We start from the raw sequence: 27,533 nt of genomic DNA, 5'->3' as shown, positions 1-27,533 counted from the left end.
GAAAGAAAGCTCAGCTCTGCCTGGAACTCTCAGTCTGGGAACTTAGTCATGACTGTTATAGCAGGACTTCCCCAATCACTTCTGCTGAATAACTGTAAGTGCCCAACTAGATATTGTCACCTTTCTACACTATTTGTTCTTTTACTAAAAAACCTCACCAGAGGGGAGACCCTATCAGGAGCTCCAGCTAATTCTAACAAGGCGCCCCCGGTCAGTTTCTGCTGGGTGTTTATAAGCCCTTGATTTAGTGTCACTTTTTCTTGACTCCCTCAGCTGGGCTGTTCCAGTCATCTTTGCTGCATTTTTTTTTTTTTGAGTGCCCGATTTGAAGATGTTTTGCTGTCTGTCCACCACTTCCATCTATCTGCTACTTACTGCTTATTCCTTTACTTTCGCCTACTATATCGATAATAAACTCTTTCAAAATCAAAAGCATGTCTACCATAGATCATTCTTTAGACTGTATAAAACAGTCCCCAATGCTGCTAACCCAGTGGGGTTTGTTGATGCCCCCACCCCCTGGCATCTTTCCAATTCGCAAAATCCATTCTCCAGAACACAGAGAATCCCTTCAGGGCTGCAAGCACCTGCTAGGGATGGGTCAATAGCTACTCTCAGGCCTCTCCTCGCTCACTGTCCCCTACCCTGCTCTGCACATACCCCAGCTCTTTTATTTCCACCAGGGAATCCACACAGACAAGAAGAGACCATGGCCAATGCAGGGGAGACAGTCTACTTAAAAGGGGACCTTCACCTGCAGATATGAAGCTCGCATGAGGGAAAATACTTTTGGCCTCTATGTGTCATTTTCTTCCTGGAAAACGGCTAGAATGTGAGATTATAGCTCGAGTTGGAAGGCTAGGGAGAAGACTGAGAGCAGGGGTGGTACTCCAGCAGCAGCACGCCCTCTGTGTTTGTTCTTAACTGTGGGTGGAAGGATCTATCTAAGGTCCTGTAGGAGGGCAGAAACGTGGGTCACACGCCCGCAAAGTGTTTCACAAACGAAGCAGCTCAGGCTTGACAACATGAGCCACTCCTGGGGTGCCTAGAGATGGACACAGGACAGGTACATGAGAAAGGCCCAGAAAGAGCTGCTGAAGTCCAATCATGAATGAAAGTCGGCCTGGACTTTATACTCTCAGGTATAGACTCAAAAGAAAAGGAGCTGGGGAGATGCCTCGGGAGCTAAGGTGCCTGCCATGTGAGCTGAAGGACTTTGAATTCAGATCTCCAGCACCCATTTAAAAGCTGGACATGGTCACACGCTGCTGTAACCCTAGTGCAGGGAGCAGGGGGACAGGTGAATGAATCCCTGGAGCTGGTGGCCAGGCAGTCTAGCCAATGTGTGAGCTCTGGGCTCAGTGAGAGGCCCTGTCTCAAACAATAAGGCAGAGAGTAGACCAAGAGGACTCCTGACATCAACATCTAGCCTCCACAGGCAAGTGCACACACCCACATACGCACATGTAGACATATACGTTATACATGCTCACACATACGATAGGTACAGTATATACACAGAGAGAAACAAAGAAAGAGACAGAGACACACAGAGAGAGAGATTTGAAGAAAGATGATTTTTTTGCCATAATCATAGCAGCATTACACACAACAGCCATGAGATTTACAAAAGAAATCAAGTGATGAATAAATAACCAAACAAAATGGAACATACATACAATGTGCTTGTAGTCCTAGGGCTGGGGAGGCAGAGACAGGTGGTCCCCCAGGCTCACTGGCCAACCAGTATAGCCCACATACTAGTTGGCCAGTGAGTGGCCATACATACATGCCATGCATAAAATGCAACATTATTCATTCCTTAAAAGACTCTGGCACATGATTCAATACAGATGAACCTTGAAAACATGTGCTAGATGAAAGCCCCCATCGTGGAAAGGAGACACTATGTGTTTCCACTGCTGTGAGGTCCCTGGAGTACTTAGTTCATAGAGATGGAAAGTGGACTGGGGTGGAGGAAGGGAGAACAGGAAGTGACTGTTTAACTGGGACAGAGTCTGGAAACTGAAAAGGACCCAGAAGCAGATGCTGGTGGTTACAAAACAAGGTATAATAGTTCAGAACCCACACCCAAAGTGGTTAAAATGATAAGGTTTATGGTATGCCTATTTTAGCACAATAAAAAATAACAAGAGAATGCTTACATGTGTACTCAATGACATGGCTTCACATAGAGGTAATGGGAAAATGTGAGAAACTCTTCACTTGTTACCTCCCAAAAGAAGAGAGGACTTACAGGGAAACTGCAGGGTACCAGGTGGCATGAACTGCTTGATATCTACAGAGTTCTCTGGCATGCATCAACTAATTTAGTCCTTGGGCAACTGAAAGATACAGTATACAAGAAGTCACTGTCAATGTCTTTAAGAACCAGGACATCAAGCACTGAGCCCAGTGCAGAGGCAGAATAGAGTGGGAAATCAGCCATAATCCCCTGAGCTCTTTCTTTTATCCTGTGTGTGTGTGTGTGTGTGTATGTGAATGTGTGTGTATGAATGTGTGTGAGTATGAATGTGTGTGTGTGTGACTGTGTGTGTATGGAATGTGTGTATATGAATGTGTGTGTGTATATGTGTGAATGTGTGTGTATGAATGTGAGTGTGAGTGTCTGTGTGTCTATGAGTATGAATGTGTGTGTACTGTGGGATGTTCTGTATGTCAAATATGTTGCTCTGATTGGTTAGTAAATAAAACACTGATTGGCCAGTAGCCAGGCAGGAAGGATAGGAGGGACAAGCAGAGAAGAGAATTCTGGGAAGTAGAAGGCTGAGTCAGGGAGACACTGCCAGCCGCCACCATGACAAACAGCATGTGAAGATGCCAGTAAGCCACGAGCCATGTGGCAAGGTATAGATTTATAGAAATGGATTAGTTTAAGATATAAGAACAGTTAGCAAGAAGCACGGCCATACAGTTTGTAAGCAATATAAGTCTCTGTGTTTACTTGGTTGGGTCTAAGCGGCTGCGGGACTGGCAGGTGATAGAGATTTGTCCTGACTGTGGGCCAGGCAGGAAAACTCTAGCTACATGTGTGTGTCTGTGTGCCTGTGAGTGCATGTGTGTGCATGTGTGTGTTAGTTTCTGTGTACAAATGTACATGTGCTTGCAGGTACACATTCATGTGAGTGTATGCCAAAGGACAACTTCCATTATCATCCCTCAGGTGCCGTCCATCTTGTTTTTGGCAACAAGGTTTCTCACTAACCAGGAAATGGCCATGTGGCCTATACTAGTTGGCCAGTGAGTCCAGGGGACCATGTGTCTCTGCCTCCTAGCACTAGGTATTATGAGCACAGGACACCACACATCTCTTTGCTTTTTCCTCACATCCATAAGCACTTTGCTAACTGCGCCATCTCTTCAGCCCCCTCTGAGGTCTTCTTCAGTACACTGTGCAGGGGTGGTGCTACCAGGAAGCCTGCCACCCCAGCACTGAAGTTGACAACAGCAGAAGGAACAGAAAGTGTTGTCAGGGCAACTGCCCTTACTCCCAAGCTCGAGCATACAAAACCACTCTTCTCATTTGCCCAAACAACATGCGTAAAATTATCTTCCTGAAGTTTTCCAAAGGTGATGCTTTCTGGACTCAGACAATAAGATTAGCATGCATTTTATTGTTCTCACGATAAGCAGAAATCACTTGAAGACACTTCCCTTGTTCAAGGAAGCTAATTAAAAACATCACTAATAAAATGGGTGAATGAACCTTTCAGCCACTTTCAGTGGAATTATGCAACACAATTTCAGGAGACTGAGCTGGGGTAGCAGGACTACTGCAAGGAAAAAGGTCTGGGAGCCTCGTGGGCCTTCAGACAGCCCAGGAAACTAAATGCCCAGGAAGTGGGGACAAAGAGTGCTGTCGCTTGTGCTCTGCAGGCTGTGAACCTAAGTGGGATGTATTCAAAACTGAGTGGCATGACACTGTCCTAGACGGTCACATTTCTACCCGGCCAACAGCAGCCTATGATGTTAGTGTGCCTGAAGCACAGAACAGAACCTCCTCCTCTGCAACCTGACTGCTTTCTTCACCTCCACACAAGGCACACTGTGTGGGACACATGTGTTCACATCTGCCCAAGAGAGTTAACAGAACACTCCTTGTTTTGACCGGTGAAAATACTAGATCTGTGAGCTTATGGCATGTCCCCCACCAGGGTGACATTAAGTAACAACTAATAGAAAAAAAGGAAAGGCAGGGTATTGTACAGACATAAAGGTGTTAGAAATGTATGACTGTAGGAGAAATAAAAATTCCAGTGTTCTGAAAAATTACACGTTTTCAAATGACAAAGATGTTTATTTAAATTACAAAGGAAGTCATTATTAAAGAAAATACCCAAGTTCTTACTAAAGTGAAATAATAAGCAGAAAGGTCGGACCAGTTGTTCCTGCGACGCCAAGGATCTCTGCAGCTGTAAAGAACTGTGCAGATGTGGATGCTGGCACCTTTCCTGCCCTCCTCTAAATCAAACCATCACCTGGAGGCAGCCGCTGGGATTCTAAGTTGGGTGCCAAGAAGGAAACCATCTTTGGAGGGCAGAGTCTCAAGACTAGGCTAATGTCATGGGACTAAAGAATTGTACACAACTGCTTAAGCTTTCAACGTCATTAAGAAAGGCCCTAAAGCAGGTCCTTTTGTTTTGCTTTAATACGGCTCAAGAATGGAATTCTGCTACAGACTGTTGCACCCCAGTCCACTGAGGATACACACCCAGGTCACGCTGAGTGTGATGACCCAACATCCAGGTGACCCATGGGAGGGCGAGTGGGCTGGGCTCTGGGCAATGCCTCATCTTCCCATCCCCTCTGAAAAGGGAGCATATGCCACATGCCCTGAGGATGCCTAGGCTAACACCTGGCATTAAAGGTTTTGTGAACCATGGTTGTCAGGTACTACCCAGATGTGAAAATATACAGAGCCATTCAGAACATCCTGTCTTCAGATCTGTATCTTCTGTTGGGGGGAGAGTTCAGAGCAGAGGCAAGCAAATCCTGGTTGTCCTTGCTAAACCACCTACTCATTACCAGTTGTTACCATCAGAGCAGAAGGTAAGCATGGGAGTGCACACCTGGAGTTCCAGACGTTCAAGAAGCTGAGGCAAGAGGACAGCTTGAACCTAAGAACTTGAGGGCAGCCTGGGGAGCACATCCAGACTGTTTCTTAAAAAGAAAGTGAGAGGGACCAGCAAGATGGTTGTCTTAGGGTACTTATCACCAAGACTGGCGACCCGAGTTCAATTCCTGAGACCCATGTAGTAGAAGGAGAGAACCAATTCCTACAGTGCAGGTTGTCCTCTGACCATCAAGTATGTATTTATGTATTTTACACACACACACACACACACACACACACGCACACGCACACGCACACACATATGCACACACATGCACGCACACACACATGCAGATTCCTTAGATGGAATGACTTTCAGAAAGGATCAGGAGTTGTCTTTTTTGATTCATGAAGTATGCTGAACCAACCACTTGGTAAAATTATATTCATCCCAAATTAGACCAAGAAATAATCAGATACTGGAATGATCTGCCCTATTAGCTGAGAGTCGGCTAATATTGGCTCATTGCCTTTTTGTGCTTTTTAGTTGCTCTACATACAAATCAGATTGATTGTGTTATTAACTTTATTAACGGCTTCGCCTTTGCCTGCTACTAACATCGCACCCCGCAGCTGGGCCCCCCAACATTACCCCAGGCCCCTCACCATCAATCAAAAGGTTCTATTCACCAAGCACACCATTTCCCTGCTGTTGGGCCGGGACAATATGTATTTTTAAAAATAGGAAAAGAACTTAATCAGGAAAAGACAATGAAGTTGGTGATATTTATCTTGAGACAATCTAGGAACTAGACAAGCACCATTTAGAGCTATTGTTTCAGAACAGTCCACTCTTAAAATGGAAAAAAAAAAACCACATTTTAACCCCAACAGTCCTCTTACTGAGCAGAGAAAGTAAATGGATCATAATACTACTGGACAAAGATGGTTTCCATGTCTCAGCAACTCCCCTGGCAGAAACCAAGCACTCTGAGAAATGCTTGCTCTTCCTGAAAAGTCTCCGCACGTTCCCATGTCATGACTGCCGTTCGGTAGTGCTGACTCAGCACACTTACCAAAAGACCCAAAACATGCCCAGTGTAAAAAGTCAAATTCTGTCAAGCAGGGGCATCAAAAGGGTCTTGGTTTCCTGTCCTTACAGAAAAATGTGAGCCCTGCATGGAAACTGGTATCCAATTTAGATAAAGCATCTATTTACTAAGGTGTGCTTTACTATTTACTAAGGGCTTTCCCTCTACCTGGCAAAGGGCTACATAGAAGAGATGAACAGCAGGCTATATATCAGTAAATATGAGTGTTATATATGAATGAATGTTATATGTTATATTCACATATGTTATACATGAATGTTACATTTACCGCTTACTCCTTATTTAAGACGAGCTTTCTCGAGAACCTGGGTCTCACCAATTTTGCCAGAACTGCTGCCCAGGCAGCTTCAGGGATCCACCTGCCTTCCTTCCCCTCCCTCAGCAGACAAGCACTGCTGAGTCCCACTTTCTACAGGACTGCTCGGGACCCAAACTTAAGTCCTCACGCTTGAACAGCAAGCATTTCACCAACACAGCCATGATCCCAGCTCCTATTCTTTTTAACTGGAAAAACAAAATCCCATCTTCCTCTGAAACTGGTAATTTCCTGTGGGAGCCCATTTTGAGCTTCCTAGTGGCTTTACCCAGCAGGTCCGCATAGAGAGGATGATTGGACCATGGGCCTGAGTGCAGGTGTCTGAGATGGTCTGCACTTGGCTGAGCTGGGGGGGTCTTTTGCTCCACCCCTAGGCGTTTCTGTAAATACCTTAGGACAGAGCCAGTCAGGGCCCATTGGAATAGGTTCCAGGACCTCTCGAGGCTATCCTGTATTTTTTTATCTGTTTATCTCCACACCCTAAATCCTTCTATCTAATATTTCCTGCTGCTGTCACTCAAGAAAACTCTGGGGAACTGTGGAGTTGGTGGGTAGCCGCCCCGCAAATTCCACAATGACAAGCAAATTTCCATGAGATCTTCAAGAACCATGAAGAGGTATTCTTAACTATCCACCCGATTAGCCTGATTGTTGCCCATATCCATTCTTCTTAATGCATTTCTGCGTCCCGAGCCACTGAAGCAGGGCTCAGCTGTGACAAGCCTTGTGACTCGAAAAGGCATCAAATGGCTGGCACCCTCACTGCCTTTGACATCTTCAGTTTCTAAAGGCTTTTTTGTGGCACTAAATCTTTACTGTTAATAGAGTCACTGATCCAAATACAGCAGACAAATAAATTCCAAGTGAATGCATACTGCCATCCTCAGAACATGCTTCATTTAACAGCACAACTCTTCCCCCTGATTCTCTGACAGGCCCTCGTATTTTACCTCTGTGGTCCCTATGTCACTTGTCAAAGGGTAACATGGACTCAAACAGAGTTGGCAAATTTGGGGGTGTTTTTATTTTTTTTTGTTTGTTTGTTTTTCTTATCACACCACCAGGAAGGATTCTGGAAAGCCTAGTTTTTAGAGATGGTGGCAAGTAAAACGTTTTGGCTCATTAGGGACCAGGAAGTCTCCCAAGGCCACAGCTTAAAGGGCTAGTGTCATACAAGCCCATAAAGCATCTATATGGGGCTACTTGCTGTGTGGGAATATTTGTCAATGGGTGCTGGAGGAATGAAGAGATGAATCAGGAACTCCTGGAATATTTTCGTCTTTCTGTATCATCTCAGATGGTATATCTTGTGGCAGTTTATGCTGATGTCATTAGGAAGACATCTCAGCGAGGTGGCTCTTCAAAGTGCCTTCACATCTTCCTCAGATATGACAAGGACACAGACTTGGCAGATCCTTGTGCCCTTCTCTCTGACTACTACAAGGGTATAATGTTCTCTCAGTAACAGGGCAGTTCCTTTAGTAGAGACAGTGGGCATCCCCCCCAAATTGTAGGTATAAATGTGAGCTGAAGGCTGGGATAGAACAGAATATTCATTGGAAACATGGCCAGCTTTGTCCTTACCATGGCCATCACAGACACACCCCCTTTTTTTTTTCAAGTAGTACTAGGGATGGAACCCAAGGCTTACACCTGCTAGGGGAGTACTCTACCAGCGAGCTAAGCTGCATCCCTTGTTTTAGTTTTAATTTCTGAGACAGGCTCTCATTACTCTGTCCAAGCTGGTCTTGAACTCACCCCATAGCCAAGGCAGCCCTTGAACTTGAGATCCTCCTGCCTCAGCCTCCCACATAGCTGGGATTATGGGCCTGGCCAGAGCCTGGTAGGACCCTCTTATTGCCAACACTCCTGAAAGGTTGACTTTCACTGTTGCTTAGAGCAATGTCTGAATAAGAACTTGAAGAAAAGTCCTTGGGCTTCCTGAAAACTTGATACTTTCAGTGTCCTCTTCAATTCCCTAAGCTCCCTCATAAAAACCAGACTCCTTACACACTCGACAATGGGTGATGGCACTGCTGTCTGCACCTATGCAAAGGAAATATTATCAATATTCTGTTTTTTTAAAGAGCAATTAATGTTAGAAATAGCAAATAATTAGGATCCTGAATAATCTGAAAAATATAATGGAGATGGCATGGTGGCACATACCTACAACCTCAGCACATAGGAAATGAGGCAGGAGGAGCGTCATGAATCTGTGGGCTACACAGTAAGTTCCAAGTCAACCTGGGCTACACAGTGAGATCCAAGCCAACCTGGGCTACATAGTGAGATACAAGTTAGCCTAGGCTACATAGTGAGATCCAGGTCACTCTGGGCTACATTGTAAATTCCAAGTCAACCTGGGCTATACAGTGAGATCCAGGTCAGCCTGAGCTACATAGTGAGATCCAAGTTAACGTGGGTTATACAATGAGATCCAGGTCAACCTGGCTGCATAGTGAGATCCAGATCTGCCTAAGCTAAATAGCAAAACTGTCTCCAAAACAAACAGGCAAAAATACACACATACACAATAGAACACTAAACACCTATTTAAAATAATGAAGTAGACTTATGTGATTGAATCGTCCCCAAGATATAAGTGAAAGAATATATGTTATGTTCACATTTATATCAGAGAGAGAGAGAGAGAGAGAGAGAGAGAGAGAGAGAGAGAGGAGAGAGAGAGGAGAGAGAGAGAGGAGGGAGAGGGAGAGAGAGAAAGGAGAGAGAAGAGAGAGAACCTAGGGAAGGATGGACAAGAAGCTGTGGCACTCCGTCCCCTGGGGAATGGTGTGGGAGTGAAGCTCATTGGAGGCCTCATTTCGACTCATTTTATTATGTGCCCATACTTTCTCTATTAAAAGTTAATGAAATGGAGAAATGTTTAGGAAAAGAGAGAAAATAATCAATAATAATTATCTACACAAAGTGACTAGCGAATCAAAGCCCTGTACTTGATATTTTAATTGGATCAGCCAATTAGCTATAGCACAATGACAAAATGCCAGTGACAACCCTGTCCCACAGCCAAGTTTACCCTCTGTGCTGTGGAGACCGCCTGTCTCGACAGGACTCCTAGGAACGAGTTATGCAGCCCTGGTTCATAGACGGCCACACACCTTCCCTGATACAGAAGTACAGTAGCCTTTGGGACAAACAAATGTCTTCACCGAGACTACTCTTGAATAAGGTAACACTGCGGGACTCATTGATGGAAAAAGGAGAATCTCAAATGGGCCTTGAAGAATGAATATGTTTCAATGTACAGAGATGCAGGGCCAGAAAGATAGTTGGAAGACAAAGTAAGGCTGATGCAGTAGAACATATTCAAGGCCAGGGGGGGTGGGGGGGGCGGGGGGGGGGGAGAGAGCTGCCTGAAGAGAGTAGATGTCAAACACTTGAGGGAAAACGGTTTGTAGTGACATGCACAATGCTCAGCACACATCCCAGTGTGTCTCTGTATTCACAGCCCTGTATAATCTTACAGTAGAGAGATTCAGGATCCCCCCAAGATATTCAGGTTCTGATTTGTGAATATGCCACCTGATGCAGCCAAGGAGATTTTGCAGTTGTAACTAGGTTGTATATTCTACTATGACAAGTGTCCTGGGTGAAACCAATATAATCACAAAGGTCCTTGCAGCAGGAGGACAAGAAAGGTCAGATTCAGAGGTGATGTAACAATGGAAGTCAAGTGACATCCCTGCTGGAAGAGACACAAGTCAAGAACTTTCAGCTCCTACCTAGCATCTAGAACATGAAGTAGACTCTCAAAAAAAAAGGTAAAGCTGGACTGCGGTGGTGCAGCCTTTAATCCCAGCCTTTAATTGGGAGGCAGAGCCAGGCAGATCTCTATGAGTTCAAGGCCAGCCTGGTCTACAGAGTGAGATCCAGGATAGGCACCAAAACTACACAGAGAAACCCTGTCTGGAAAAACAAACAAACAAACAAAAAGTAGACTCTCCCTTGAATGTCAAGGAAGAGCACAAGCCCTCCCAATGTCTTGACTTTTGCTTCACAAGATTCAGTTTAGGACTTCTGATCAAAACTAAGATAGTTTGTGGTACTCAACAGCCACTAAGTTTTGCTAATTTGTGATAGCAACAGTAGGAAATAGATACAAAATCATCATCATCATCATCATCATCATCATCATCATCAGTCACCACTCAGAAACTAGACTCCTAAGGCTTAAGAAGTTATACAAATTTCAAAGCCACTGACCAGGAAGCAACAATATTCAAACTTGAGAGTGATGTGTGGACAAGAGGATGCCCTGGGAGAGAGCAAGGGCCCACACTGTGTGTGCTCTGAACAGCTGATGGAAAAGTGTGCACCTGATGCAGGCCGTGGTGAGAAGGGAGGGCTTAAGCAAGTGGGAAAAATAAATAAAGCCGATTAATATGCAATATCCTCGTTCCAACCAAATGCATTTGGATTGCGTTCCGTGTCCTTCAAACATCCCTTTGAACAGGGGCAAATGACTTTGGCATGCAGGAAGTTCGTGTGTGGCCCACAGTTTCCTTATTGATGCTACTTAAGGGCATAAAAAAATGCTTTCTTTTTACCTGTAAAAATCCCTCCCCTCTTGTCTGTCTTTGCTGTACACCTTCTGATCTCCGAGCTGCCTCTTGGATAATTTCATAAACAAAGCTGTAAACAGAAGGTGGTCATGATGTGTGCTAGTCTGTGCATCCTCAGGAGGACAGAGTTGAATCTCTCTCTCTCTCTCTCTCTCTCTCTCTCTCTCTCTCTCTCTCTCTCTCTCTCTCTCTCTCTGTGTGTGTGTGTGTGTGTGTGTGTGTGTGTGTGTGTGTGTGCAGTATGTGCATATGTGTGTGTACATGTGTATTACTAGAGAGCAAACTCAGAGCCTCATGTATGTTAGGCAAATGCTTGATTACTGAGATACAGCTTCATCCATGTGCAGACTACAGTATAGAGAATAATTCCTTTTCCTCACAATATTGTGCAAAACAAAATGAAGCTCTTCTAACCTAGATAATTGCCATCAGCATCATCTTCATCAGCATCATAGCATTACCACATCACCAATACTATTTATTGAAGCTTACTTTAAAATGCTATCATCAACTAAATTTTTATTCTACCAACAACTTGACATGGTAGCGTTATCATGCCCATTCTACAGCTGAGAAAAGCAAGGCTCAAAGATATTCACATTTTTTTGCTATCAAGCTAAGGACACTGACAGTCTAATAACCTTATGCTGAAGTCCTCCTCTGTCATTTTGAGCGCATACCACTTCACCAGCAGTGAAGGAGTGATGACAGAGGGGTACCAAGGGTTTTCAACTGTGCTCCCCACCCTCCCAAAGTGTCCAGAGTCCCCTGTCCTTCCCTTACAAATAGTCGTTTGTACTAGATGGGTAAACTCATTAACATTGTCATAACCAGAGAACCTTCCAACAGAACAGCTGGCCTTCTCCGAGGTCCCTCCAGTGTTTACACCAGCCAAGGGCTGAGGCAGATTCTCTTCCTTCCTACTTTGCTGAGCTGGCACTCTATGCTGGCAGAGAGGGGCAGAATTTTTCAGAATTTTCCACCCTAAATCCAGTGCTCAGTGCTCTAGAATTAGGTCCCTCCCCCTGGTCTTGGCTTAACTTTCTCTTACTTCCAAAATACAAATACTCGGGAGGAGCCAAACTGACCCTCCTGGACACCACTGGCCCTTCTCTTTCTCAATGGCCCACGCATCTCATTATGCATTTCCTGATTAATAGAACCAACTTAATCCTCCAGCACAATTGACCGGCCCTTGTGTCTCTTACAATACAATCACATTAACCTTTCCCAGTCGATGGAAAAGGCCATACCTCTTGCTATGGGGAAATATTCTATTTGTTGTGCAGCCACTTACACACAGAGGCTGCTAGTCAATTTATTACAAAGAGTTGATGATACACACATTTCTGGCCAAAACTAACAGTATGTCTGCCTTGTGACCCCCCCCCCAAAAAAACAGAACAAAAGATGATACCATGGTACTAAACCTTGCCCAAATAATAACGGCCAGAGCATAACAGTCTGGTTCACTTGGACTGTTTCAATTCCTTAGGCATGAGGGTTATGATCCATCAGAAAGAACATAGGCACAAACATGCTCTTGACAGCACTCCCAAGTCCCCAAGGTCAGGAACTAGGACATTGTTCAGACCAACAGAGAGGCCCAAGCCCCAGGCTCATGCCTCTCAACCTGGCCCCAGGAGAGCAGTGAAAGGCTCCAGCTGCAGAACACACCCCAGGTCTGCCATAGCAGCTTCCCGGACCCTTGGGGCTGGGCTGCCCTGAAATTCAGGACAGGTCAAAACAAGACAGTCCCCAGAGCAAAGATTCCACAGACTAGGTGATTTGGGAGCTTCTAAAATACTAGGCTGTCTAAAAGACTCTCCCCAAACTGGCCCATGATTAAAGTCCTTGAGATTCCATCAGCAAGCCACTTCCGGTTAAGAGACGCAACTATTGACATCCCCACAGAAATCAGAGTGTGTTTCCTGGGAACAGGCCAACGTGCCTCATGAAGACATTAGCGGAGCTCAGCAGGAAGTCCTTAATGAAACTGGAAACTAGCCATGCTTTAAACATGAGTTAGCTCCAGCCCTGGGAAGAGTAGCTGTTCTTTCAAGGAAATGAGAATGACATGGGTCACATAAGACGGAGCACTTTGTACACTACCTCCAGGTGCTAAGGAACAGCGGCAAAGAGGCTCAGACAGAGGGCAGGTCACACATCTGTAAGCTGCAGGGATCGAAAGGAAGGGGTGGGCAGGCCCTTTAGTCAGTGAACACACGCTGAACCAACTTATCCAAAAGGTGTTGAAGAGAGGCGAATGGGCCTCTCTGTCCCTAGGAGCCCCCATGCCAGGGTGAGGGAGGCAAAGAAGAAAGAAATCCATAGGTAGCTGGGGACTTGGATCAGTTGGTAAAGCATTTCACCAGGCAAGCATGAAGCCCCGAGTGTGATCTCCAGAAGCCATGTAAAAAGAGCTAAGTGTGGTGACATACACTTAGAATCCAAGCTTTGGGAGGTGGAGGTAGGTAAATAGATCCATGGAGTTTGAAGCCAGCCATCCTAGACTAATCAGGGATCTCCAGGCCAATGAGACTCTGTCCTGAAACAAGGCACACGGCACCTGAGTAACAACAACCAACATTGTTCTCTGACCTCCGTATGTATGTATGCACAGGTGTGTGTGTGTGTGTGTATGTGTGTGTGTACCCCAGTCTGCACTGAGCCAGAATCCCGTTGAGTTAGTCATCATCCCTCCTTAGCCCCAGATGCTTCCTCCTATCATTTCGCATCTACTGACCCCACCTGCTCTTTGACCACACACTTTCCCTGTCCCATGCTGTATGCTGACTTGAACCCCATTTCTCTACCCCACTACAAAGGGGGACTATTGGAGCAATCCCATTAGAGCTCCCCAGCATCACGCTTACACAGATGCTATCAAGGAGCTTTTTCTTCACCGTCTCCGAAGTTAGAATCGACTCACTTTTACTGAAGTTCTCCCCTGAGCTATGAGAAGCCCACCATTCTGCCTGGCACTCACTCATGAAGCTACCTGGACTTGTCCCTTTTTTCTTGCTAGAGAGACAGATCTTCTGCTCCACTACCTCCTCCTTCAGCTGAGAACTTCAAAGAAGAACCCCACACCTGCCCTCAGACCTAAAGCACAGCGCGCAGACCACCCCACCCCACATCTAGCAACTGGCCTGCACCTCCTCCGGCTCCCCCTAGAACCGGCATACCCTCACAATGTCAAAAGCCATCCCAGGCATCAAGAAGGGAAGGCTCTAGAAATGTATGTATAGCACACAGACACAAACAAATGGGATGCTACTGTGACTCAACATTTTTCTCCTTTGCCTCACACTTCAATGCTTCTGAAAATTATGTTTAAAATACGAACTGGCCACGCTAATTGTCTTCATCTCTACATCAGATACACTTGAGCAGCAGCAGGGGAACACAGAAGTGAATCACTATGCCTCATCCCTCCAGAACGCTAGGGCTGAGGATCTGCAGGGATCGCCTGCACTCTCTGAGTTGCGCAGTCCTGGCCCCTTCTCCTAAGGGCAAGTATCGGCAAGGCAACGATGACAGTGGCCTTGTTTCTTTACTTGATTTTTGAATCAAAAATGCCGATCCTACACAGCAAGCTCTCCCTTCCTGTGTGTGCAGCCACCACCTGGCCGTGACTTCCTCTCCACAAGCCTCATGGAGCTGAACAAAGATCAAAGTGTGCAGTTTACAAAGGGGACCACGAGAACACATGTTGTACATTGTTGCTGTCCTTCTGTTCGGCATTGGCTGCCGCATCCATACCCAGGTGAGTGGTATTTAGGAAATAACTGTGGATGTCTTGCTGGCTATAATTATAAAGAAAAAAATCTAGCTTCCTTAAAGAGCTCATGTTAATAACATTTCTAAATTTAAAAATTACAGTGAAATGTAGGAGACATTTAAGGGGGAAAGAATGAGAAGATCCGCGTATGTTAATCTCCTTAGGATGTGAATTCCACAATCTTATCGGAAAAAGAAAAAACATTCAAGTCTCACAAATAAAATCTTAAAGTATTAACATCCGCACCACACCAAGGGCCTTCCACTGAGAACCACCTGCACAACTCATTGCCCATTCACAGAAACCCATGTCCAACAGAAGATAACCCCACACACATACACCATCAAATACATGTAGACAAAACACAAACGTACAGCCCACAGAATGGTCAGTTGACACATTCACCAACCCTCAAGACTCATTAGAAAACAAACTAATACAGGACTGGAGATCGACAGATCAATGGTTAAGAGCATTTGCAGCTTTTGCAGAGGGCCCAGATTCAGTTCCTAGCACCCACACTGGGCAGCTCACAACTGCCTGTAACTCTAGTTCCAAGGGATTCAATATTGTCTTTCGACTTCCTAGAGTATGAGGCATGCATATAATGCACATACACACACACAGGCAAAACACTCATACACATAAAATAAATATTTAAAAAAGAAATTAAGGGGGTTGGGGAGATAGCTCAGGGGTTGAGAGCACTAGCTGCTCTTCCAGAGGACCCGGGTTCAATTCCCAGCACCCACATGGCAGCTCACAACTGTCTGTAACTCCAGTTCCAGGAAACCTGCCACCCTCACACAGACATACATGCAGACAAAACACCAATTCAATAAAAATAAATAAATCAGGCTGGAGAGATGGCTCAGTGGTTAAGAGCACTGGCTGTTCTTCCAGAGGTCCTGAGTTCAATTCCCAGCAACCACATGGTGGCTCACAACCATCTGTAATGAGATCTGGTGCACTCTTCTGGCCTGCAGGGATACATGCAGACATTACATTGTATATATAATAAATAAACAAATCTTTAAAAATAAATAAATAAATCATAAAAAAAAAGAAATCAAAACAAGGCTAAGTAAACCTTCAACAAGACCATTTTATCCAAGTTTGGAAAGGACAGTCTTCTATGAGAAAGCGGATGAGTAGAGACTGCACCAACACTTTTGCAAAGTATTCCAGCAATGCTTATTAAATCACATTTAAGAACCTAAATAAAAGCAGTATATAGTCATGTATGTTTATATTAAATATATCCATGTCTATAAAGATGGTTATTGAAGCATTATAGGAAATGAAGAATATTTTTTAATAACTTGTTTCAGCTGGCCATTGGCACACACTTGTAAGCTCAGACCTTGAGAGGCATAGCTGTTGGGAATGAGTGAAGTCCCAATTGAAAGAGTTTTGTTGACACAGGCACAGACATGTCAAAGACCCTAATGCCTTAGCCCCACAAGAGTGGCAAAGCCTTCTCCTGATGAGGAGTCTCAAAGGAAATGGCAAAGCCTTCCTTGGTCCAAGTGCAAATGTTGACAGTGTATGTAGAGAATGTTCACCATAGCTTTCTCCCCCTGGATGTTTATAGCCTGAAGACTGATCCCCTACAGAGACTTCTACTGAGATTAGCTAAACCTGAGTCCTTGTTCAGCATATATAATAACCCTGACTCCTTGTTAGCTGTATGCAATAACCCTGCCACCCTGTTCAACTGAATATAATAAACACACATCTTCTGAGGTCCTATGGCTTCTCCAGCAGAGAGTCTAGTCTACCCAATGTCAGCTTTTCTATGTGTGTGGGACCATGTGTCCTTATTCTCTCATCACCCTGAGTCAGGGTTCCAAGACCCAAGCTGTGCAAGGATGCGACACCTCTGTGTCCAAGAGGATTGTTGCAAGTCAAGGCCAATCAGGTCAACAAAGTAAGTGCCAGGACAGCCAGGACTATAGAGTAAGATCCTGCCTCGATACAATAAAAAACAAATAAAACCATTCATTTTCAGTGGAGTACAATCCATTCAAACTACAGACCATTATGTACCCACAATCCATACTAATTCATGTTAATTTCTCAGCCATGACAAAATACCCGAGAGAAGCAGCCTAAGAAAGGTAGGGTTCCCCTGGGCTCACAGTCTGAGGGCACAGTCCATCCTAGTGGGGAAGTGACAGAGGCGGGAGCTGAGGGCAGCTGCTCACGTTGCATTCACAGTCAGGAGGCAGAGAGACACGAGTGCTGCCACTCACCTCACTTTCCTCCTTTCAGTCAGTCAGGGACTTCCCTGCCCATGCAATGGTGTCACCCACAGTTTGGATGGGTTTTCCCATCTCAGGTAACCAAATCAGAAACCCCCTCTCAGACATAATCAGATGTTTATCTCTTAGGGGATTGTAGATCCCGTCTGCTTGACAACAGATATTAGCCACTGCAATATGCTACAGCTGTATGTAGTTGTCAAGAGATATGCAAATATCCCAGTATATGTAGAGGGTATAAACAGCTCAGAGGAGATAAATAAACTACGGTTAACTCACAATAGTTCAGTCAGTGGAATATTAATTAAATGATAGGATCTACTTGTATTAGCACAAATAAACCTTAAAAACATGAAAATGAAAAAAGTTTACCAAAATTTAATTACATGACTGTTTCTGCTTACGTTGATAGGAAAAACACAATCATCACATATGAAGCCCCACATCATTTGTTCCTAACACACACAGATGTAGTGAAAGAACAGAGACACACCAGTTTTAAGGAAAGCCTGCTCACGGGGAGCGGAGAGGCAGACGCAGTAAGACGTGACAATATGCAGAGCTCTCTGTCTTAATAACCGGAAGCAACCGTGACAAAAGTGAACATTTGCTCATTCTGGGTGGTGCTACATGGTAGGTTGTTCACTGATTTTTCTGTACTTTGGTAAATTTGAAATAGTTTATGATAATAAAAAAAATAATAAACCCACAGCTCAACAGACAATGAATGGAACCTACAGGAACCTGAAGGGTTAGGTCACACACAAGGAAGGACAGCTAAGGCTTTGGGGAACCTATTCCTCACACTGGGTTTCTCTGCCCAGCCTTAATACCAGGGGAGGTGCTTAGTCTTACTGCAACTTGATATGCCATGTTTTGTTGATACCCACAGGAGGCCTGCCCTTTCTGAACAGAAACTGAGGAGGAGTGGATTGGGGGGGCGGGGAGAGGGAGGAAGGGAGGGAGGGAAAAGGAAGGAGAGGAGGGAGGGGAAACTGAGTCAGGATGTAAAATAAATTTTATTAAAAAATCTTTAAAACACACACACACACACACACACACACACACACACACACACACACACAAAGAAAAGACAGCCTAGCTGAGGCTGGGTTTTCTCCAGTGGTGTAGCCACTGGTTAGTTGCTCATAAAAGCCTCCATAATGAAGCTCAGTAGATCAACTTGTTGGAAGGAAGAAGAGGTTCGGTAGAAATAGAAGGGAGATAAGAGACAGAATGGGAAGAAAATATGTTAAATATCTATTATATGTGTGTACGGCATTGCCAAAGAAAGAATGTAAAGTCTTCTTCACAGGACACCCCAGGGCTCTGTACCTTTGGGACAGTCCTGCTTTATATTAACAAGCCCAAGTCAGGGCTCAGGAAAAGTTACTCGACCTCTTTGAGCCTGTGTTGTGATCTTTAAAATGGGAATAACCAATAGTGCTTACCTTGTAGGGTTATAAAAAAATTCAGATGTGAAGAGGAAACCTCGCAGTCGCTCTTCAGTATCATCAGTGAATACTACAAAATGTAATAAAGCCATGGGAATGCCAAAAAAAATATTCACGAATATCACAAAGGACAACTGAGAAAGAAAACAAATTTCATATAGCCAAAAGTGAGCCATCAAGCGGTCAGGGATCTTTTAGGCATTAGAATCTTCTAGAGTAAACTTTGACCCACAGAAACGAGGGCCTTGTCCCTATTGACACAACAGCCAACCAAGGACATTAGGCTAGAACTAGAGGTCTCTGGACATTGGTGAGATAGTTTTTGTGATGATATTTTATTTGTGCTGAAATATGGTGATATTTTATTTGTATGTTAATAAATAAAGTTTGCCTAGAGATCAAAGGGAGCCAGGCGGTGGTGGTGCACGCCTTTAATCCCAGCACTCGGGAGGCAGAGGCAGGCGGATCTTTGTGAGTTCGAGGCCAGCCTGGTCTACAGAGTGAGTTCCAGGACAGGCACCAAAGCTACACAGAGAAACCTTGTCTCAAAAAACCAAAAAAAAAAAAAAAAAAGAGAGAGAGAGAGAGAAATCAAAGGGAATAGCAAGCCATTTTAAGGTAAACACAAAAGTCAGGCAGTAGCAGCACATGCCCTTAATCCGATCACACGCAGGCAGGGTCTCTGTATGTTCAAGGACATACTAGGGAACAGCAAAGTGTGGTGACACACACCTTTAATCCCAGTACCAACCATAGAGACCTGGAGGTCTGCACAGACAGGCAGTGACAAGGAAGTGAGGTAGCTGGGCTAAGAGCCAATGAGAGGGCAGAACAGCAAGGCAATAAAAGCCTGGGTAGACAGGAAGTAGCTCTCTTGGGAAGCTACGGCACCATGGTGAGCTAAGGTTAGCTGGTGGCTCTCACTATTTCCCTGATCTCTAAGGCTTTCACCCCTATATTTGACTCTGTTTCTTATTTAATAAGACCATTTAGAAATTCTTCTACAAGTTTTAGCAACCCTGGCTTCATTAGTTCCTTGAGCTGACTCATGGAGGACATAATAGCCATTGTCAAGTAAGAAATATCACGTAATAGCTGGTGTTCATCATTAACAATGATGGAAGAAGAGATTAGAGTCCATGGTCTGAAGGAAAAAAACTAAGTTCTGGGCCAATGAAAGATCCTATGTCAAACAAAAGGTAGACAGCAAACACATGTGTACACATACACAAATGTTGATACATGTACACAAAAAGCAATGGTTGATTTGTTTAGTGATCCCTTGATGGACAAAACTTTCAGGGCCTAATTAGCCAAGCTTCTCCCCAATGTCACATTTGTAACAGTCTTTATTGAGAATATCTGGGTATGGGAACTGTTAAAAATTAACTCAGGAGAATTCTCTGATTCAGAGATCATAAATCTTTGTGATTGGGGACAGAATATTTCCTTTCTCTATATTATCAATTCCCCAGCCTCACTATTTAACAGCCATTCCCAACATCAACCACCCCACAGGGAAAGCTAACAAAAGCAAATTTGGGACCCACCCGAAGAGAACACTGGGAAAATATTATTGTTATGAAAAAAGAGAGGCAAAGCCAAGTCAGGGGACAGCAACTGTGGGTCTCCTTCCTCCGCTGTAGTCAGTCTCTGGTGCTTCGTATCTGAATGTGGAAGATGTATTTTGTTCCTGGAAGGAGTCCATGCCTTACTCCTCTGTGCAAACAGGAGGGTTCCGCTTTTGCTCAGTTTTGATGGTTCCCTGGAGTCGCCCCTGTTCCGTGGTGGTTCCTGATGGCAAACACTGTAATCATCATTTTGCTTATTAGGGACTTAGTTCTAAATAATTGGACTTTGTCCCCAGACAGTCTGCTTAAGCAAATCAGATGAGGAAGGTCTCGGCATTGGGAATCCTCTGGTGCTGGTCATTTCCATAAGTCCCTGGCAGCAATTTACCTCATTTTAATACAAAGCAGACAGGGAATGAACGTGCTCAGGGCAGGCTGTTGGTCAGAGAGCCTGGGCTGCCAGGCTGACTTGGTCCCTAACACACAGCCAGCCTTCTGGATCCACAGCGCTCTATCGATGGACTCAACTAACTTCAGACTGGAAGGGCTGCCTTCATTGTTGTTGTTTGGGGGAGTTGGGAGGCCTTTTATCAGTTCTGTTCTGTTTGGGTTTGGTTGAGACAGGGTCTCATGTAGCCAAGATCAGCTTCAAACTCACTACATACCAGAAGTTGTCCTTGAACTCTTGGTTTTTCCTGCCTTCACCTGAGTAGAGGGCTGAGATTATAGGCATGTACCACCACACCCAGCATAACTGTTTTTAACATGCCAATTCCAAACATGTATGCATTTTTTCTTGTCATTTTTTTTTCTATACATAATACAGTATGGCAAGTACTGCCACAGAATTGACACTGAATTAGGTAATTAATCAAGAGATGATCTAAAGTATACAAGAGTGCAGGTTGCATGCATCTCATGTACAGAGACTTAGTGTCCAGAGTTCGGTATCTGCAAGAGACCCTGGAACAATCATGGAGGTTAATGAGAAATAATCCTATGTTTGGTTTGTCTTTGTGAAGAGAAACAGTAACAGAATACCATCAGCCTGGTTCTGCCACCAGGAAGTGTAACACGAATCTTAAAAGGTCTTATTAATTTAAAAAAAAAAAAAAAAACGGAGCCAGATATTGGGGTGAAAGCTGAAAGATCAGAGAAGCAGAACAAGCCGCAGCCAACCTCACCTCACCAACTCCTCAGCCGATCCTGTTTCCACGAATCCTCAGACTGAAAGCCTCTGCGTCCTCACCCCTGAGGGTCTCAGCTGAAGTGCTGCCACCACCAGCTCACCTCTACGAAATCCTCAGTCTAAAGACGGTGAGTTCCTGTTTCCTCACACCTCATATACCTTTTTCTGCCCTGCCATCTTACTTCCTGGAATTAAAAGGCGTGTGTGCTTCCCAAGCAAAGACATAAGATCTCAAGTGTTGGGATTAAAGGTGTGTGCCACCACGCCTGGCTCTGTTCCCAGTGTGGCCTTGAACTCACAGAGATCCAGACAGATTTCTGTCTCCTGAGTGATAGGACTAATGATGTGTATGTCATCACTGTGTGGCCTCTATGTCTAATCTAGTGGCTGGCTCTGTCTCTGATCCTCAGATAAGTTTTATTGGGGTGCACAACGTATCACCACAAGGAAGAACATGTGACTTTGTCGAGAAGCCTTCCCACATGACCATGTGAAATCCTAAACCAGGAGGTAGACTTGGACCCTGTGAGCTTCTTCCAGGTCTTCGCTCCTAGGATTTCATTACTCCAAAATTCACTGGCTTCAGATGTGCCACAACTCCCAAGAGAATTGCGAGGGGCACTGAGCACATCACTTAAGTGTTCCATAGAAGCCTACTGCCACCTCTTTGGTAAGTCATGTGCTTTTTCTCAGGTCTCTTACACATGGAATGAATCTCATTCTTAGAATTGTGTGAACAAAGCACTTCATTCTAAAGGTGGCATGTACAATTCCCACAAAAGCAATTTTTTAGCTAGCAGGTGCTAGTTAAGCGATAATGGAGGATACAATCATCATCATCATCATCATCATCATCATCATCTAATTGTAGATATATGTATGAATTTCCTCCACTAACTAGAATGTATTCTGAACAAATAATTTCACAATGGAGGTATCATCATGGATGAAATGGGAATAGTAGTATTTATCTACTAGGGTTGGTACAAAGCTTAAGCAGATTAATATGTGTACAGTGCTTAGCACAACATCTGGCAGTTAGAATAACTGTTACTTGCTCTAATGGTACATATAATATAAGTAGAGTAAGAGGTCTATACACATGTAAATATATACTGAGAGAGAGCTAAGGCATATAAGCATGTATGTATATCTGAGTCTAGCTTGGTTGATGAGAAAGGAAGGAAGAGAAGTAGGGAGGTAGGAGAAGAAGAGAAGAACAGAATGAGAAAAGGAATATCAATAACAGCAATTCTAAATCATTCATTAATTGAACAAGCTTTATAAATAAAGATTTCCTTGACATAAACACAGGCAAAGCATTATCAACTACATACTATTGGTACAAAAAAAAAAGTACCATCATCCCTTATAAACAAAGATATAAAAATCCTTAACAGATTAGTCAATCCAATCTAGAAATCTATATAGTGATAATACATCATGATTGAGTATCATTTGTCCCAGGAATGCAAACCCAATTCAAAACTAAAAAAAAAAAAAATTAATCAATTTTAATGCACCAAGGAGAAAAACACATAATCATCATCATCTTGATAGATGCGTGAAAGTCATTTAACAAAATGCAACACCTACTCCTGATTAAGAACCTCAGCAAACTAGAAACAGAAGTAAATTGCCTTAGCCTGATAAAGAGCATGTGGAAAAACCTCATAACTAACATTATACTTATGGTGACTGCATAGATATTTCCCATGAAGGTAAAAAGCAAGGCTATCTGCTCTCTTAGCAACTTTGTCTCCTATTTAATATTACACCAAAATCCCAGTGAGTACAACACAGACAAAAATCAATTGTGAAATATAAACAACATAGAGATTAAATGGGAAAAGAGGGAAAAAACAATTTTCTCTGTAAATGTGACATAATTATTTACATTAAAAAAAAAACTAGAGAACTGACACATTTTTAAAAGCATCCAAAACTAGCAAAGGCACCGAATACAAGACCAACAGCAATTACTAACAAGCCGATTCTATTGCTGCACACTTAGCAACAAGCAACGGAAAGGTGGAAACTTTAAACACTACCATTTACAAGAGCAGCAAATGAAGCTCCTGTCCCTAAGTGCAACCAAACATAGGCAGCACGGCATGGAAAGAAATCCAGAAAGTTCAAATAAACCAAGAACTGGAGCCTGTGTGGGGGCTGGAAGAGTAGCATTAAGAAGATATTCATTTTGTCCAAATTGGCCTAGACTCTGTGCACGACCTCATCCCAAACTCTAACAGGTTTGCAGTAGAAGTTGACACTTTTAAATGATTCTGTCTGTCCATCTGTCTGCCTGCCTATCTATCTATCTATCTATCTATCTATCTATCTATCTATCTATCTATCTATCTATCTATCATCTATCTAGACAGGGTCACACTATGTAGTCTTAGCTGACCTGGAACTCACTATGTAGACAGGCTGACCGCAAACTCACAGAGATCTGCTTGCCTCTGCCTCCTAAGTGCAGGGATTAAAGATGTATGCCAGCATGCCTGACCTTATTTTTATTTTGTTTTTGTTTCTTTTTTACTTAAAATACGGTTCTATCATTCCCTCCCCACTTCCCTTCCTCCCTTCAACTCCTCCCATCCACCCCTCCCCTTCCTTCCTCTCAAATTCGCGACTCTTTTAGCTCTAGTTACATGTATATGTGTGTATGTCTGTAAGTGTAGGTGCCCATGGAGGCTAGAAAGGGATGTCAGACACCTTGAAGCTGGAGTCATGGACACTTGTGAGCTGCCCAACATGGGTGCTGGGAACTCAACTTGGGTCCTCTGTAAGAGCAGTATGCACACTTTACCACTCGGCAATCTCGCTAGCTCCCCAAATTGACAACTCTAAAACACATATGCAAAGGCAAAATAAAGAATGCTCAAAAATCCACTGGGGAAAAAACAACAGTTTTTAAAACCCAGGTAGGATATTTAAGCAAATATTTGATGAAATTTTATAGTTGGCTAATAAGCCCATGAAAATATGTTTGACATGTTACAAGGAAGTTGAAAGCTAAAACCAGTCAGATGCTTCTGCAGGGCTATTAGTATGGCTAAAACAATACCAAGAGCCAGGAAGAACGTAGACGCCCTAGAGCCAAGCAACAAGCTGGGACATAAATGGTGTACCATGCTTTGGGACCAAGTTCAGCAGTTTCTGATACAGTTAAACGTATGTACATATGATCCGCCAAATCCCAGTCCTAGGTATTTACTCAAGACAAATGAAGATTGAGGTGCATATAGATCTATGCAAAAGCTGAAACAGCTATATTCATAACAGCCCCAAATGGAAATAACATAAAGCCCTTCAAATGACAATTGGTTAAACACGCCTTTGGCTATGGTACAACAGCGTTCTACTTAGCAATGGAAATGATCAGACTATTAATACAGTCACCAACATAGATGAATCTCAAGTGAATTACAGCTAAGAGAAAGAAGCCAGGCCCGAAGGGATGGAAACGCGATGATTCCGTTTATAATACCTTCAGATGAGAAAAACTGAAGAAGTTTGCCAAAGTTATGAACGGAGGGAAGGTTTAACTACAACACGGCTACAGAAGACAACTGCAGGGCATGGAAGTGTTCTAGATCTTGATTGGGGTTCTACGCATACGACAAAACTCACAGAAATGAGTGCCAAAACAGTTTGTTTTCCTGCATATACGTTTAAACACATTTTTAAGAGAGCGGCTATAAACACACAGAGATAAATGTGAGAATAACACAGACTCAGAGGTGAGGCAGACATAGGAACTGAAATCCCATCTGATTCATAAACTTTAAAAAATATGTGCTTGTGTATGCGTACCTATACAATGCACGTGTGTGTGCACACATGTCAAAGGGCAGCCTTTGTTGTCTTTCCTTGGGAATGCCATTTTGCATTTTTGGTTTGAGACAGGGTCTATTCCTGGTCTGGAATTCTCTAGCGGGCTGGGTTGGCTGGCAAGCTGGAGGCATCCCTGTGTTTCCTAACACTGGAACAGCAAATACACACCCCTCACCCAGCTCACCCCTCCCCTGGGTTCTAGAGTTGAACTCAGGTCCCCATGTGCCAAGCAGTCACTTTACCGACAGAGCCCTCTCCCCAGCTCCACAGGTTTCTTATGTGACTTGAAGCAGGTAGCTTTAGTTGCTGTAAAAAGAACACAAATCTTCTACCGATGAGGTTAGGGGGATAGGCTTCGGTAATGTGAGCTCCCGTAATGTGAACTCATAACTAGAGCTGAATTGACACAGACATTCTCTTTATAATTATAGCCACACAGTGCTTTGTGCAACCTAATAATTGTTTTGTTTACTTGTTACAAATGCTCCAGAGTGGGGTCCAAGGGAGCCCTAAATTGCTACTAACTATGCCTACGACTAATTAGTGCAAGAAATATAAGTCATATATATGCGTACAGGATTACCCTATGTTAATCATTCTCCATGTGTTAGCTCCCTCTCTGGTCTCACTGTGAAAGCAGACATAACTAATTAGTGGGAGGATCAGCGGCAATAAAACCTTCACACTGCCAAGCTGCTGACCAGCTAGGAAGCACTTTGAAATCCATGCCATTGCTTCATCATAACAAGTCAGGGAAAACCCGTTTCCTGGAAGAAAACCGGGTGACAAGTGTCTGTCTTCAGGAAGTGTCATCTCTAATCTCATCGGTGCCAGCACAGCCCACCGCGGCCTTTGGTGTTTGGGGTGGACCCAGAAAGCAAGTATGAGGTTGAACCACACCCATCATGTGAGCTTCTCCACTTCAGCCTTTAGCTCATCCTACAGTAGGATGATGCAAGCTTTAATGTTAATGGTGGCGGTGAGGGTATCACTGGGGACGGAACCCAAGGTGTTCCACATTGCCAGGCAGGTATCTACCACTGAGCTATAAACTCTCCCTCTTTTTCATTTAAGACAGGGCCCCCTTAAGTAACCCCTTAACTCCCTCAGCAGCCCAGACATACTGGTGATCCTCCTGCCTCAGCTTCTCAAGTACTTGGAATTTCAGGTCAATTAGGAACTTTTTTTCTAAAGGAGTCCAGGGTCCTTCCCTCAGGGAACTCACTTTTCATTGTAACCTTACAATGAGAGCCTGCCAACACCACATGCCATGATTAGCTAACCGTGTTGCCATGGAAGCAGGGAAATCCACACATGAGCATTACCACTGTCCATTCTGCAAACACCCAAACTTATATCCGCTCCCAACTCCAAGGCCCAAGACAACGGCTTCCCCAGTGCTGCCTAAGCTCAGGGAAGCCACAGCCTTGCCAATGTCTCATTATTCTACCTTATGTTCTAACGTGTTTCCTGTGAGGTGCTGAAGGTTGAGACAGAGTCTTCCTGAGTAGCCCTGGCTGGGCTGGAACTTGCTGTGTAGACAAGGATGACCTCTAACTTTCAGTGAACTCTAGCCTTGACCTCCCAAATTCCTAGACTACAGGTGTGTACCACCATACCTGGCCACTCTAGTATTTTATAGAGTGTTTAGGAAGTCCTCTGGTTAGTCCCAAGGTAGAAAAATAAAAGGCCAGGTGAGGACTGTGTCTCACTGGTCTAGCATACACAAGGTCTGAGGCTCTACCCTTGGCACATTCACACATATGTATGTGCGAGTATACATAACATACATACATACATATATGCATTTAGCCAACTAAATCCAACTCCCCTCCCCCAAAAAAGCTAAACAGCTGCATAAGCTAGAACTATCTCCTTCAGGGAATGGGACAAAGATGAGTCCCATCAGCATTTTCTCTTCTCTGACTGACATGGGCAGTGAACCAAATTTTGAACAATCATCACAGGAAAAACACCCAGTCCCCTAGCACCACTCGGGTGTGTGTGGTCAGTTCTTTCCAAGAGGAGGAAGCAAGCAAGGCCGACTTAAACCCCACTGCGTCGCTGGGGCCTCCACCAAGGGAGCTGTCAATATTAGTCCTGCATGCAGCTTGTTTTTCTTCATGTGTTCCTGGAAGCTGTTGCAGTCACCTGCCATGGGGAGCTTTTTTTCCCTGGGAAATAAGCATATGCCCATCTGAACGCCAGTGAACTTTTGTGCACATAACCTTATCAGTTGAACAAAGCACACAGATGGTTTGTTCCCAGTGTCACACCCATCCCTAGGCTGCAGGGGGTGGGGGGACACCCAGAAACCAAGAGAGCAGCACCACAGTC

At 44.1% G+C, this 27,533-nt stretch overlaps 1 protein-coding gene across 2 annotated transcripts in view; it reads right to left on the bottom strand.

The window, feature by feature from the left end:
- Camk1d (calcium/calmodulin dependent protein kinase ID) overlaps positions 1 to 27,533 on the bottom strand; it is a 415,689-nt gene that overhangs the window by 261,929 nt on the left and 126,227 nt on the right. The window lies entirely within an intron of this gene.

The sequence above is a fragment of the Peromyscus eremicus genome, chromosome 5 (assembly GCF_949786415.1).
Source record: "Peromyscus eremicus chromosome 5, PerEre_H2_v1, whole genome shotgun sequence".
In the NCBI taxonomy this organism is placed as follows: Eukaryota; Metazoa; Chordata; class Mammalia; order Rodentia; family Cricetidae; genus Peromyscus; species Peromyscus eremicus.
The sequence above is the reverse complement of the archived record's forward strand: the minus strand, read 5'-3'. Positions and strand labels throughout refer to the sequence as shown.